General features: G+C 44.8%; 1 protein-coding gene across 15 annotated transcripts in view; it reads right to left on the reverse strand.

The window, feature by feature from the left end:
- ACSL1 (acyl-CoA synthetase long chain family member 1) overlaps positions 1 to 12,393 on the reverse strand; it is a 71,459-nt gene that overhangs the window by 34,730 nt on the left and 24,336 nt on the right. The gene's annotated exons all lie outside the window — the stretch shown is intronic.

Below are 12,393 nucleotides of genomic sequence, written 5' to 3' on the forward strand. Positions count from 1 at the left end.
ACATTTAAGTGATACAGAAGTATATCAAGGAAAAATGATTACTATTAGTAGTTTGGTAAATTCCTCCCAGTCTTTTTTTTATGCTTATACATTTATAGACATTCTGTCAATATCTACTGTGTGCTACATATGTGTATTTCACTCTTGATCCCAAACTGCGAATAGTTTTCTGGAGTAAATATGACCTAATCATATCTTTTAATCATCACAATGTCTTCTCTCTCGGCAGAAACTTTCTAACACCTATGGCTGTGATTCCAAACATACTTACTAACTACAGCACGCTACTTTATAAAGCAAAAACGTTATTCTTTGTGTGCATAAGAATGGGAGAATATCTTTGCGTTAGTGTCACACATTATTGTTACTTAATCGCTGAGTCTGTTTTCTTTTCTATAAAATGGAGACATCATGAGTCCACTTCCAGGGTTATTTTTTGTTAAAGAGGAAATTTCCTGTAAAATATGATTGTGTAGAATATTACTTGTGCACCCAATAACATGCTCTAACTACAGTACAAGTCCTCCATCACCTCAATCTTGACTCCAACAAATAGCCTGAAATTCAGAAGCAATTTTGTGGCTTTGTAGTGAATATCAGAAGCCTTTTCAACCCAAGAAGCCACCAAACACACCGAAGGCACCAAGGCTAAGGTAGGAAGAGAAAGGGGGAAAGGACAAAATGATAGAAAACAGGAAGAATGAGAGGGTGTGAAAAGAGATAAGAAAAGTACCAAGTATGATGGTGAAGTGTGGTTGTCTCAGCATGGCCTAGAGATACAGGCAGCCTGGCCGCCCGAAAAGTACCAAGTATGATGGTGAAGTGTGGTTGTCTCAGCATGGCCTAGAGATACAGGCAGCCTGGCCACCCGTAAAGTACCAAGTATGATGGTGAAGTGTGGTTGTCTCAGCGTGGCCTAGAGATGCAGGTGGCCTGGCCGCCCACAGGGAAGTCCTCACGATGCTCTGCTTACAAAGGTGCCTTCTATACCTCTTGACACAACAGAAATGCATTCATGGTCTTTTTCAGTGCTCTCTCTTCAAAAGCAACACCACTTTCTGCACTCTGCAGAGGAGTTCCCCTAGCTGTGAATGGGCAGATGGGGATAAGGTGAACAAGACACAAGCTTGTTCTGAAGGAGCCCACGTCTTCTCTCTAAGTGACCACAGGGACTCCAGGGAACCCTGGCTGAGCAGAAGAGTGCAGGGAGAGTCAGGATGAACAGACAGAAGCAAGCCTGAAATCTCAGGTGCACAGGCTCATTCTAGAGCCAAGGTTCTCAAAGTGTGCTCTGTGGAACACCTGGCACTGGTTAGGAAAGCAAATCACACCAGACCTGCTGAATCCAAAACTCTGAGGATGCGATCCAGCAATCTGTGCTTTAAGAAGCCTTCCAGGGGATGCTAAAGTTTGAGAAGCACCTTCCTAGGGACAGCAGGTTTCCAGCAGGGAAGTTTTCAGCAGGGAAGTGGTGAGGATGGGCTAATGGGTTAGAAAGAAATCTACAAGAAGTGTAAGCAGTGTGTGGAACAGGAGGGAGGGAAGAGACTGGGGAGAAACCAACTCCTACAGACCTGGATACGGCAGTGGTAGTTGGGAGCCGGGAAGGACCAAGGCACTGGGCGTGCTGCAGCACTCAGGAATAGGATTTGACAGGTAATGGGGTGTAAGCAGAAAGAAGGAGGGCTGAGAAGAAAAACTGTCCCCTTTAATCAAATAGAAGACTGGGTACTGGGGGTAGGCTTCAGAAAAGAGATGAAGTTTAGCTTTAGACATACAGAGACCATATCCCTTCAAGACAGGTCAACCACCTTGGTCAATGTCCCAAATTTTATTTTGAGAACCACTGCTCTGGAGGACCATTTTATAACAAACTTTTAGCTAAATAATTTTTTAGTTAGGTTTAAGTTTTTGGTGGTGTATAATCTTCTGGAATCCGAGAAACATGGAGGCAAACAAGCTAAATCAAAGTTAAAGAAGTGAATGATATCCCCAATAAAGCAACATCTTGACATGTAACCTGGGGCAAGATATTTATTATTACCCTAATTAGCAATTAGAATAATGAGAAAAGCTTGAAAATGAAGCAGTAAATGAGACATCTGCCAAAAGGAGACACTAATTGAAGGCTCGATGATACGGGATAAAAGGTCACACTGTCACTCAGTTGTCAGACATAACTGTAATTTCAAGAAAGGGGGTTGAATAAGAAGGGGAAGGGCACAAAACATTAGGATCTGTGCTTCAAAATCTGTGGCTCTATGAAAAGACCACACATTCTAATAATGAATTTTTTTTTTTCCCCGAAACAGGGGCAGGCTCTGTCGCCCAGGCTGGAGTTCAGTGGCATTATCAGAGCTCACTGCCGTCTCAACCGTCTGACTGAGCTCAAGCAATCCTCGCACTTAGCCTCCTGAGTAGCTGAAACCACAGACACGTGCCACCTCGCTTGGCTAATCTGTTTATTATTTGTAGAGGCAAGGTCTCACTATGTTGCCCAGGCTGGTCTCAAACTCCTGGGCTCAAGGGATCCTTCCGCCTAGGCCTCCCAAAGTATTGGGATTACAGGCATGAGCCACTGCGCCTGGCCCAGTGTTGCTATTTTTTGAACAAAAATGCTATATTTAAAACTGGGTGTTAGCAACCTTAGTTATATCTACATAAGCAAGGGGTTGCAAGCTGAGTGCTGGGAAGCAAAGCTGTAACAATTGGAGTCTAAAATGCTTGTAGGTTTTACAAGACAGAATAACTTCAAAAGCTGGGGACTTAAATACTATATTAGATAAGTCCACGTAGCTATTTCTAGGGACGCCTATTTAAATGAAAAATAGCTTAAATTTGGCCCTTATGGCCTTCTGACATAACCTACTGATCAGCAGGCAGTGTGTGGAGGTCGCTTAGGCTCAAGAAACAGGGCAAGCAAAGCAGACAACCCCAGCTGAATGTGTAGGAAATCAGTCATGAGCCAGTGAGTCAGCAGGCATTATGAGTCTTTTATTCCTCTTGCTATAGACCTCTCTAATGTGGTTACATAGTGTTCCCAGTTAAAAAAAAAAAAAAAAAAGATGGTGAGTCAAACCCACTACAGTGAAATCGGTGGTCATGAGTATATTCCGCAACATCTCTACAAGCTCAGGTTCCTCCTGAGGTCAGTCTCCCCACAAGGGCTGAATTAGGCAACAAGTTCAAGTTCCCCTTGGGGGCAGGAAGGGCAGGAAAACCGTGAACATCTGCATATCAAAGGTTTCCAAGGCCAGAACTCTCACCAATATTTGACTAACAGGAACACGATGGCCAGTTATTTTGTGCCACTCCCCTATTTAAGTGCAAAAGCAAATGATGCCGTTGAGGATTTCTTGGGGGTAGAGAAGCCCAAGCTTTACCACTCATAGACTCATTCATCTCCATCTCCAAATGGGCATCTGCCAGCCATAGCAGTTAAATGCCCCTTGTGTTGCTATTGTTTATGCAGGAGAGGGATAGGGAGGTGGACGCAGGGCGGAAGGGAGAAGGGAGAGTGAGAGGAGGGAAAGGAGCAGAAGGGGGAGAGGCAGAGCCAAGTAACTTCTAAAGAGACTGCCAAAGACGTGGCTGGGTTCTAATGCGGGATCCATCTCTAGGGTGCAAAGAAGCATGTAGTACCACAGTCCGGGGGTAAAAATGATTCCTTTTTGTTCCTTCTAATACCTAACACGTGGTCTATACAGCTGTTCCCCTTCAGGATACCCAAATCCAGATGCTCAAGTCCCTGATATAAAATGGCATAGTATTTGCATATAACCTATGCACATCTTTCTGTATACTCTAAATGGTCTCTATATTACTCACAATACCTAATATGATGTAAATAAGTAGCTGTTATACCGTATTGTTCAGGGAATAATGACAAGGAAAAAATGTCTGGCAATGTTCAATAGACAAAACCATCCATTTATTTCCATGGAATATTTTTAATCCATGGATACAGAGCGCCAACCGCATCCTTCTCAGCATTTACATTTTACACACATCTTAGCCTGCTCAGAACTCCGTCATGTACTTCTTTTTGTAAACAGACACAAAACTACTTTTCCATCCAGTGACCTTTCAGAGAGGAACTCTGGCCATCAATTCTCGTATCTAGCAGCCTACATCTTTGATGTATTACACTAGGTGTTTTAAAGGCCAGCCCCTGGGCAACTCCCCCTCCACAATAATTTCTAAATGACAATGGACAGATATTTTTAAAATTCCCAGATTCCCCCCAATACAGTGAACTGTAAATGTCACAAGGTAACAATGAGGCCTCACGCTCACTATTCATACTCACTATTGAACTAGCTGACTTCCCAAGATCCTTTCCTCCCAGCTGAGCACAGAAGGGCAGAACTATCCTGACACCGGCGTGCAGGAAAGATGGAAGGTGAGTGAATGTGTATGGAGCCTGCTAAAGGCCAGCCCCTCTCCAGATGAGGAAGCTCAGACTTGGGGGGCCGCTTCCCTTCTCAGTCCCATGTCCACCACATAGTGGAGCAGAGCTTCGAACCCAGCTCAATGAGACATCCAGATACGTCAAGGTTTGCTTGATGGTTCACAGGCAGGTCCCAAACATGCCCACACCTCCTTCGTCTGTGTGTGGAGACATCCTTCATCCTTGAGGAGGCGGGGTCCAGGTCACCTGTGCCTGGCTGGGTTTTCTGATTTTTCAACACTTGCTCCTAACCCTCAGAACCTTTTTTCTTTTCATTCCTAGTCCATCTCCAGTTTCCAACTTCCCGGCTCCCCACTATCCCAATCAGAGGACTTGCTGAAGAGGGACAGGGGGTAGGGGTAGGAGGCTGACACGGTACTTCGCAAAACATCTCATCACCAGAAAAAAAATCAGCTGACCACAAACCCGCCTCAATGAAAGGGAAGAAAATTTGAAGTCACAATGTCCAAATTCCTACAAATACACATTGTTCCAGAAAATAGGACTGCCAGTAGAAATTTTACATGCCAACCATTTGAATATACAAGGCATCTGCTTCACTTCTGCCTAGTTCCCCAAAGGGAGCCACGTTCCTATCTACTACCTTTGGTCGGCTTTTGGACAACGGGTGCTGAAGGTGTTTTGTCAAGAAACACAGCCTACGCTGGTCATTTTTCATTTGGCACCAGTTGGTTCCATTTGGCTATTTTTAAACATAAGTAAATATTACAGCACGCATTTCTGTCCTTTATGCGTTTCTGTCATCAAACACGTTCTCTGTTTAATGAAGCCTGTGAGAAGCGACATCATTTGTACAAAATCAAATTGTGTTTTCAGACCTGCTTTATCATATTCCCTATGTATCTGTAGGGACCTTTAGCTTTTTCTTCCTGGGTAAAGAGAGCCCGGAAATAGTTTTTTAAATATAACAATCAACCTCTTTCTTTCTTTAAATTCCTAAGCCAGGCACTTAATACTCCTGTGGCCTGGTCTTGGCATAAAGATCAGAAACTCTGCCTTCAGTTCTCACCCTGCAGGCCACCCCACCCAACCACCACTGCTCATTACCAGCTCTAACACTTTCCCCACCTAATTCAGCCACCTAAAAGCGTCCCTAAGTCAGCAGACAGGTCTTACAGTCTCTTAGAAAGCAACTCAATTGTTTCCTGTAATGGAGATTTGTAAGAAAAAGTAATTTAGCAAGGTTTTTCATAACTTGTTATTAAGAAGCGCATTAAGTTTTAGAAAAGGTGCTCAAGTTACCTCAAGGCATGAAAATGCTGATGTTTGCACCCTGCCAGAATAACATTTCTAAATAAAAACACCCCCTCTAAGCATAGTCTCTCCATCCCAGCTATGCTGGTTAATACTGAGTGTCAACTTGATTAGATCGAAGGATATGAAGTATTGATCCTGGATGTGTCTGTTGAGGGTGTTGCCAAAGGAGATTAACATTTGAGTCAGTGGGCTGGGAAAGGCAGACCCACACTTAATCTGGGTGGGCACAACCTAATCAGCTGCCAGCACGGCCAAAATAAAAAGGAGGCAGAGGAATCTGAAAAGACTAGACTGGCTTAGCCTCCCAGCCCACATCTTTCTCCCGTGCTGGATGCTTCCTGCCCTCGAACATCAGACTCCAAGTCCTTCAGCGTTGGGACTCGGACTGGCTTTCTTGCTCCTCAGTTTGCAGATGGCCTACTTTGGGTCCTTTTGATGGTGTGAGTTAATGCTCCTTAATAAACTCCTATATATCCATCCTATTAGCTCTGTCCCTCTAGAGAACCCTGACTAATACACCACCCCACTGCCCCAACTGCCAGGATTGCTTGCCACAAATGTCCTCAAATGCTGGAATACTTTTCAGGAATTCTCTGAGCACCATGTCAGCAAAGTTGCTAGGGGTAGAATTAAAAGGGGAAATCTTTGCTCCCATCTTCATTTGACCATTTGCACAATTATGTTGCTATCAAGACCATGGAATAACAGGCCATGGGGAATAGTGACCTGGAATCTGCAATCACGTATGGTAATAAATGGAAGTTAATGCCTAAAAACAGCCCAGATTTCCATAAGGATGAAGGATAGGGATGTAACCAGAGCATTGGATCAGGACATTCTTCTGAAGTCTCACACAGGCTTCTAGTTAAATACACATCGGATAACTGATTTCTGTTCCAAAGCTTCCCAGAGATGAGAATTAGGTTTACATTTACAAATGACTGTAGAAACAGTATTTATTAGGTCATATTTACAAATGACTGCAGAAACCACCAGATGCTACTACTGTTCCTGATACTTGTCCCTTCCTCTCAGTGTTCACCTGATACCTCCCACCTGGTTCAAAATCATTCATCTATTGCCCCCCCTTGCAACTGACTGTGACAGTCCTTCTTCAGACCCATCAGGCTGGTGTCAGTGAGGGCGAGTGACACCACCATCCAACTCAACCCCAGCTGCCCTTTCTGGACAGCTCCCTTCCTGCCCATTCCTGGCAGTTTCCACTAAGGCTTGTCTCTAAATGTCTGCCTCACAGACACGTGTAATCCTGCCCAGATCAACAACAGCTCCCGCTCACAGCGGGCCCCAGCCACTCAAGTCCAGAAGGGTGTCTCGCCGCCCTTAGCGTTTCCACTGGCATTGATCCCTATAGGCCCACACTTGCTTTACCTCCACAAGTCTGGTGTGAGTCTTCATAAAAACTTATGAATCAACGAGCTGCTCTCTTCTCCTGCAAAACTTACTTCTCCCAGTTTGCAAGTGGGCCTTTACATGCATACACGTGTGAAGTATGGTTATGTGGAAATGAGGGATTCCACCAGCCACACGGGGAAATCCTACTTGGTAATATGCTCCATATACACCCTCTAAACATGGATGAAGGATGCCAGTCCTTGTTGCAGTGTGCATGTGAGCTGGAGGTCTGTGGTTTGTTCATGCAGGCCATGACACTGAGAAGGCCTCTGGTGGAGTGTGACTTTTGAATTGTAAACCATGCTGTTGATTGAGCATGGCTCCCACAGCCTGGATATGCTGCCTTTAGTTTGCTTCTTCCAAATCCTTACCTGAGAATGAACCCACAGCTGTAGTTCTATGGCATGAAAACAAGTCACTTGCATTGACTGCTCTAGTCTCAAGATGGCTCTCACCCTCTGCCAAGGACAAGGGGTCCGAGCGGTACTTCCTGCTGGCCTGGAGCTCCCTGAGGGCAGCAGCCTTCTCTGCCCTGGTACTGTGCACATCATGCCAGAAAAACTCAAGTCCTTGCTGAGTGAATATAGATTTGATAACTATTCTCTGTGACTTGTGGAGAATGAAACCCAAAGCACCACATCCTCTGTGGCAAGGCTTTATGAAGCACAGGATTAAAATGCTAAAGCAAGTCGCTAACCATATATATGCTAACATATGGATGTATAAATTTCAATCTCTCATGCAAAAGGGCCACCGGCCAGCATGTGACCTGGAGGTCAAGAGATCGTTTGGTGTGGAATTTAGTCATCCAACTAGGAAACGAGATCAGTTATACCCAAGGAACTGGTTCTGTGTATTATAAGATTTGAACCCACGCTGGAACCAAGGTCTGATAACAATCTAAACAGTGAATCTGTGATAGACTAACTGGGTTAGTCACCAGAAGTAAACCTTAATCCAGGTTCTGATATTCTTAAAATTAAGTCTTAGAAAAGACGTGAAGGCATAAAAAAGTTTTTACTTGCTAAAATTTATTCCCTTCTCCAATATCTAAAAACAAACAAATAACACATATCACAGGTTTTTGTTTAAGTACATTATGATCTTGTAGTAGTTGTCAAAAATCTTTCCGAACTAATTTGACAAGTCAGTCATCTCAATGCCCATACCACGGCTCTCATAAGGAGAGGAACTCACATATTCTCTCTGGAGGGTCTCCATCCCGCTGGCTTAGAAGGAGCAGGTGAAGGGCAGATGCCACTTGCATGGGGCTCATCACCAATGGCCCCCTCTGGCAAACAGGGCCACACAGCAGCCATTCCCATTCCCGGGTGACCCTAAGGCCCAGTATCCAAAATTCCAGTGGTTCCCCTCGGTCCAGCGAAACTGCTTCCACAGCAAGCAGCCCTTGAGGATGCCTCCAATCCAGAGCAGGGCCAGGCTGGCTGTGCCAGCGTAGCACTGATTGTGATCATTGGAGTTGTAGCTGCAGACGGAGATAAGGTAGCCTGCAGAGCATCTCAGACATTCTGAACTTCTGTGAATGTCACAGGGGTCCGTACTAACTGGGAGCAGCAGGTCTTGCACACAGGACTTGCCTGCACTACTACCTCCTTCAGCAATTACAAAGGTTCTCATCTATATTCATAATGGTTCACGGCCTAAATCTCTCAAACTCTGATAGGTGAACCTGAAACCACATCAACACCAACTCCTGCTCTGATTCCATCTCTGTCTGACCTGGTTCAGGGATAGAGGATGAGGGAAGGACAGAGTCACTCAGGTTTTCACAGTCCTGTGCCCCTTTCATGCCAGTCCTCACCATTACCTGATTCTTTTTTTTTTTTTTTTTTGAGATGGAGTCTCGCTCTGTTGCCCCCGCTGGAGTGCGGTGGTGCCATCTCGGGTCACTGCAACCTCCGCCTCCCAGGTTCAAGCAATTCCCGTCTCAGCCTCCCGAGTAGCTGGGATTACAGGCACACGCCACCACGCCTGGCTAATTTTTGTATTTCTAGTAGAGACGGGGTTTCACTATATTGGTCAGGCAGGTCTTCAACTCCTAACCTCAGGTGATCCATCCACCTTGGCCTCCCGAAGTGCTAGGATTACAGGCGTCAGCCACTGTGCCCAGCCCACTACCCGATTCTTGACAATTTCTGATCCTATACCCAACAGAACTTAGACTCTGTTTTTATTTTACCTGTCCCTTTTGCTCCTTCCATTTCCATCACTACCTTTAGACTCATTTGCCTGCATATCCATTTTCAAAAGATCCTGCTCTAGGCCAGGTGCTGTGGCTCACACCTGTAATCCCAGCACTTTGGGAGGCCAAGGTGGGAGGATTGTTTGAGCCCAGGAGTTTGAGACCAGCCTGGGCAACACAGCAAGACCTCATCTCTAAAAAAATTTTTTTTAATTAGCCAGGCATGGTGGTGCATGCCTATAGTCCTAGCTACTCTGGAGTTAGAGGTGAGAGAACAGCTTGAGCCCAGGAGTTTGAGGCTGTAGTGAGCTATGACCACACCACTGCACTCCAGCCTGGGCAAAAGAGCGAGACCCTGTCTCTAAATAAATAAACAAACAAACAAGCCTGCTCCTGGGTTTAGAGGCTCAAGCCACTGACTCTTCATATTGATCTGGACAGATCCAAACTTTCTATCCTGGTTTACTGCCCCCTTCCCCAAAGCCCTAGTTATAATATACAACTTTCTACTACTATAATGAAGGCAGCATAACAGAGTTCTGGACCTTCTACTAACTGTATAATTTTACCTCTTTGGACTCAGTTTTCTTGTGTATAAAATATGAAGATTAAAAGACAAAGGGAAAAAAGTAACATTTGCTGCATAGTTATTGTGGGCCAAGCAGACATTGCGTAACTCTTCAGTCCTCTTAGCAACACTGAAGGAGGAAAGGTACTGTCACTTCTGTTTTCCATATGAGGAATCTGAAGGTCAGAAAAGTCTGGTGAACTTGCCCAAGGTTGCCTGGTCTAAGTTGGAGTCCAGTCCCACATCTGCCCCATCCCTCTTTTCCCTGGTCCCTTTCCGCTCCAACATGCTCCTGTACTTTGCTTAACTGCAACCACGTGTGTCTGGGCTCCGACCAATCCAAAAAGGTTTCCAGTCACTCCAGTGAAGATCGTTTTCACTAGGGGGCCATGGGGCTTCAATCTCAGAGAACAGGCTAAAACATGTAGCCAGGCTAAACCGGAACACTGGCTAACACCGGAAATCTTGCGTTATCTGTGACAGTGATGTAAAAAGAAAGCAAACCCACAAAATCTGCTTCCATCCATTGCTCAAAGTCACAGAGCAGCAGCAGCAAAATCCTTCAGAAGATGGAAGCTCTTCCTTGGCACGCAGGGCGTCACAGTTATGACTGTGAGCTGCCACTACAGACACAAGGACGTGGTTCTCCAGACAGGGCCCTGATCAGTCCAGGCTCCAACACTTAGGAAACACTTTTTGGATTCTGTTCCTGACCCAGCTTGTCTGTCCCGTTCTCTAATTTAGGTCTTCATTAGAGGTGACCAGCATGAGTGTTAACCTCCTCTTTACAACCCTGATTTTTATTTTTCTTAGGGACAAGGTCTCGCTCTGTTGCCCAGGCTGGAGTGCAGTGGCACAGTCATAGCTCACTGCAGTGTCCAACTCCTGGGTTCAAATGATTCGTCCACTTCAGTCTCCTGAGTAGCTGGGACTACAGCCATGAGCCACCACACCCAACTAATTAAAATAAAAAAATTTATAGAGATGAGGCCTTGCTATGTTGCCCAGGCTGGTCTCAAACTCCTGGCCTCAAGCAATCCTCTCACCTCGGCCTCCCAAAGTGCAGGGATTACAGTCATGTGCCACTGCACCCAGCCCTACAATCCTGATTTTTAAAAGGAAATTTCAGAAGGTATAATTTACAAAGAACCTCTGTGCTACTGCCTTAAAAATCAGTAGCTGGGAAACAGCCAGCGTGGGTTGTGATGAGAAGTGACCAAACCAAAAAGTGCGGATTCTTCTCATTTTATTATTCGTGTAAACTTTATTGGACAAGGAGGGTGATAAAAACTGTGCATGTGAGATGGGGGTGCAGAATGAGGGTGGGAACTGGCAAACCCTGCTTACTTGTTTTCAAAGTAGGAACACAGCAACAATATTCCACTCCGGCCACCAGCCCCCCGCAGCAGTGCCAGATGCACGGGCTCTTCACCGGTACCTTATGAAGTGAATCAAATTCCTCTTTCCCTGCCCTAGGTGTCCACAGGATGATGCTAGCTATATCAAAACATCTGTAATTATTAAGCACCAGAATTCCAGAGCTACTTTTAAATTTAAACTTTTAACTTCTTTTTTAAAAAGGCAAAGCAAGCTCAGTATCTATTTCTAAGCCCCACAAATTCTGAAAATCAGAGCTAAATCAATGTCTATAAACAGAGAAAAATCAGGAAGCCTCTATACTGGGCAGTAAAATTATAGATTTTCATTTCTGGCTGCATACCTCAAGTTTTAAACTGTTCTAGAGAGAACATATGTAATTATTTTAATAAGGCACAATGCCTTTACCCTAAGCTAAAGTCTTAAAACCACATGTAAGTGCCCCCACAATTTCTCATATAATAGGAATTACTCATTTCTTACAGTTACTGCTAAGTTATACATGTCTTAACACTGCACTTGCCAACAACTCTTCATGGAGATGGCAGCGCTGCCGTGACACATCAGGTGCTCTGCCAGTAGAGAAGGAATGCCAGAACCTCACAGGAATCCCTTAGGAAAAGGGAGATTCCACTCATTCCCCAGCCTATGGGATTAGCTGAGGTGAAATATTAAGGTACCCTGACCTTCTAAATAGAAATCAAGTATAAAGTTAACTTTTCTCAGCTGTAGTTCAGTCATTCTATATTTATATTTTGGCATGAATTAGACTGAAGAATCTTTTATATATTTTAAGAGTTTCACATTAATGAATCCAAGAACTTGTCTAAAATAAAACAAAGACCTAGAATCCCATAAATAACAAAAATGCTGACTCCAGCCAGGGCTTTATGTGGAAGGGCACACACTCCCTCTGCGGCCGTCAGCCCGGGGGGGTGGGGGAGGCCTTCCATCTCTTACATCTGGAAGCAGTAAATGGGGGGATCTTGTGTTTCACAATGTTCTTCTGCCTATCTGCTGAATGCGGGAAACACTGAAGGGTGACTGACTTGGGTAGGGGAAAGCAAGCGACCGCAGAGAAAACCAAAGAACAGGTGAGGAGTG

This window comes from Pan paniscus, chromosome 3 (genome assembly GCF_029289425.2).
Source record: "Pan paniscus chromosome 3, NHGRI_mPanPan1-v2.0_pri, whole genome shotgun sequence".
Lineage (NCBI taxonomy): Eukaryota > Metazoa > Chordata > Mammalia > Primates > Hominidae > Pan > Pan paniscus.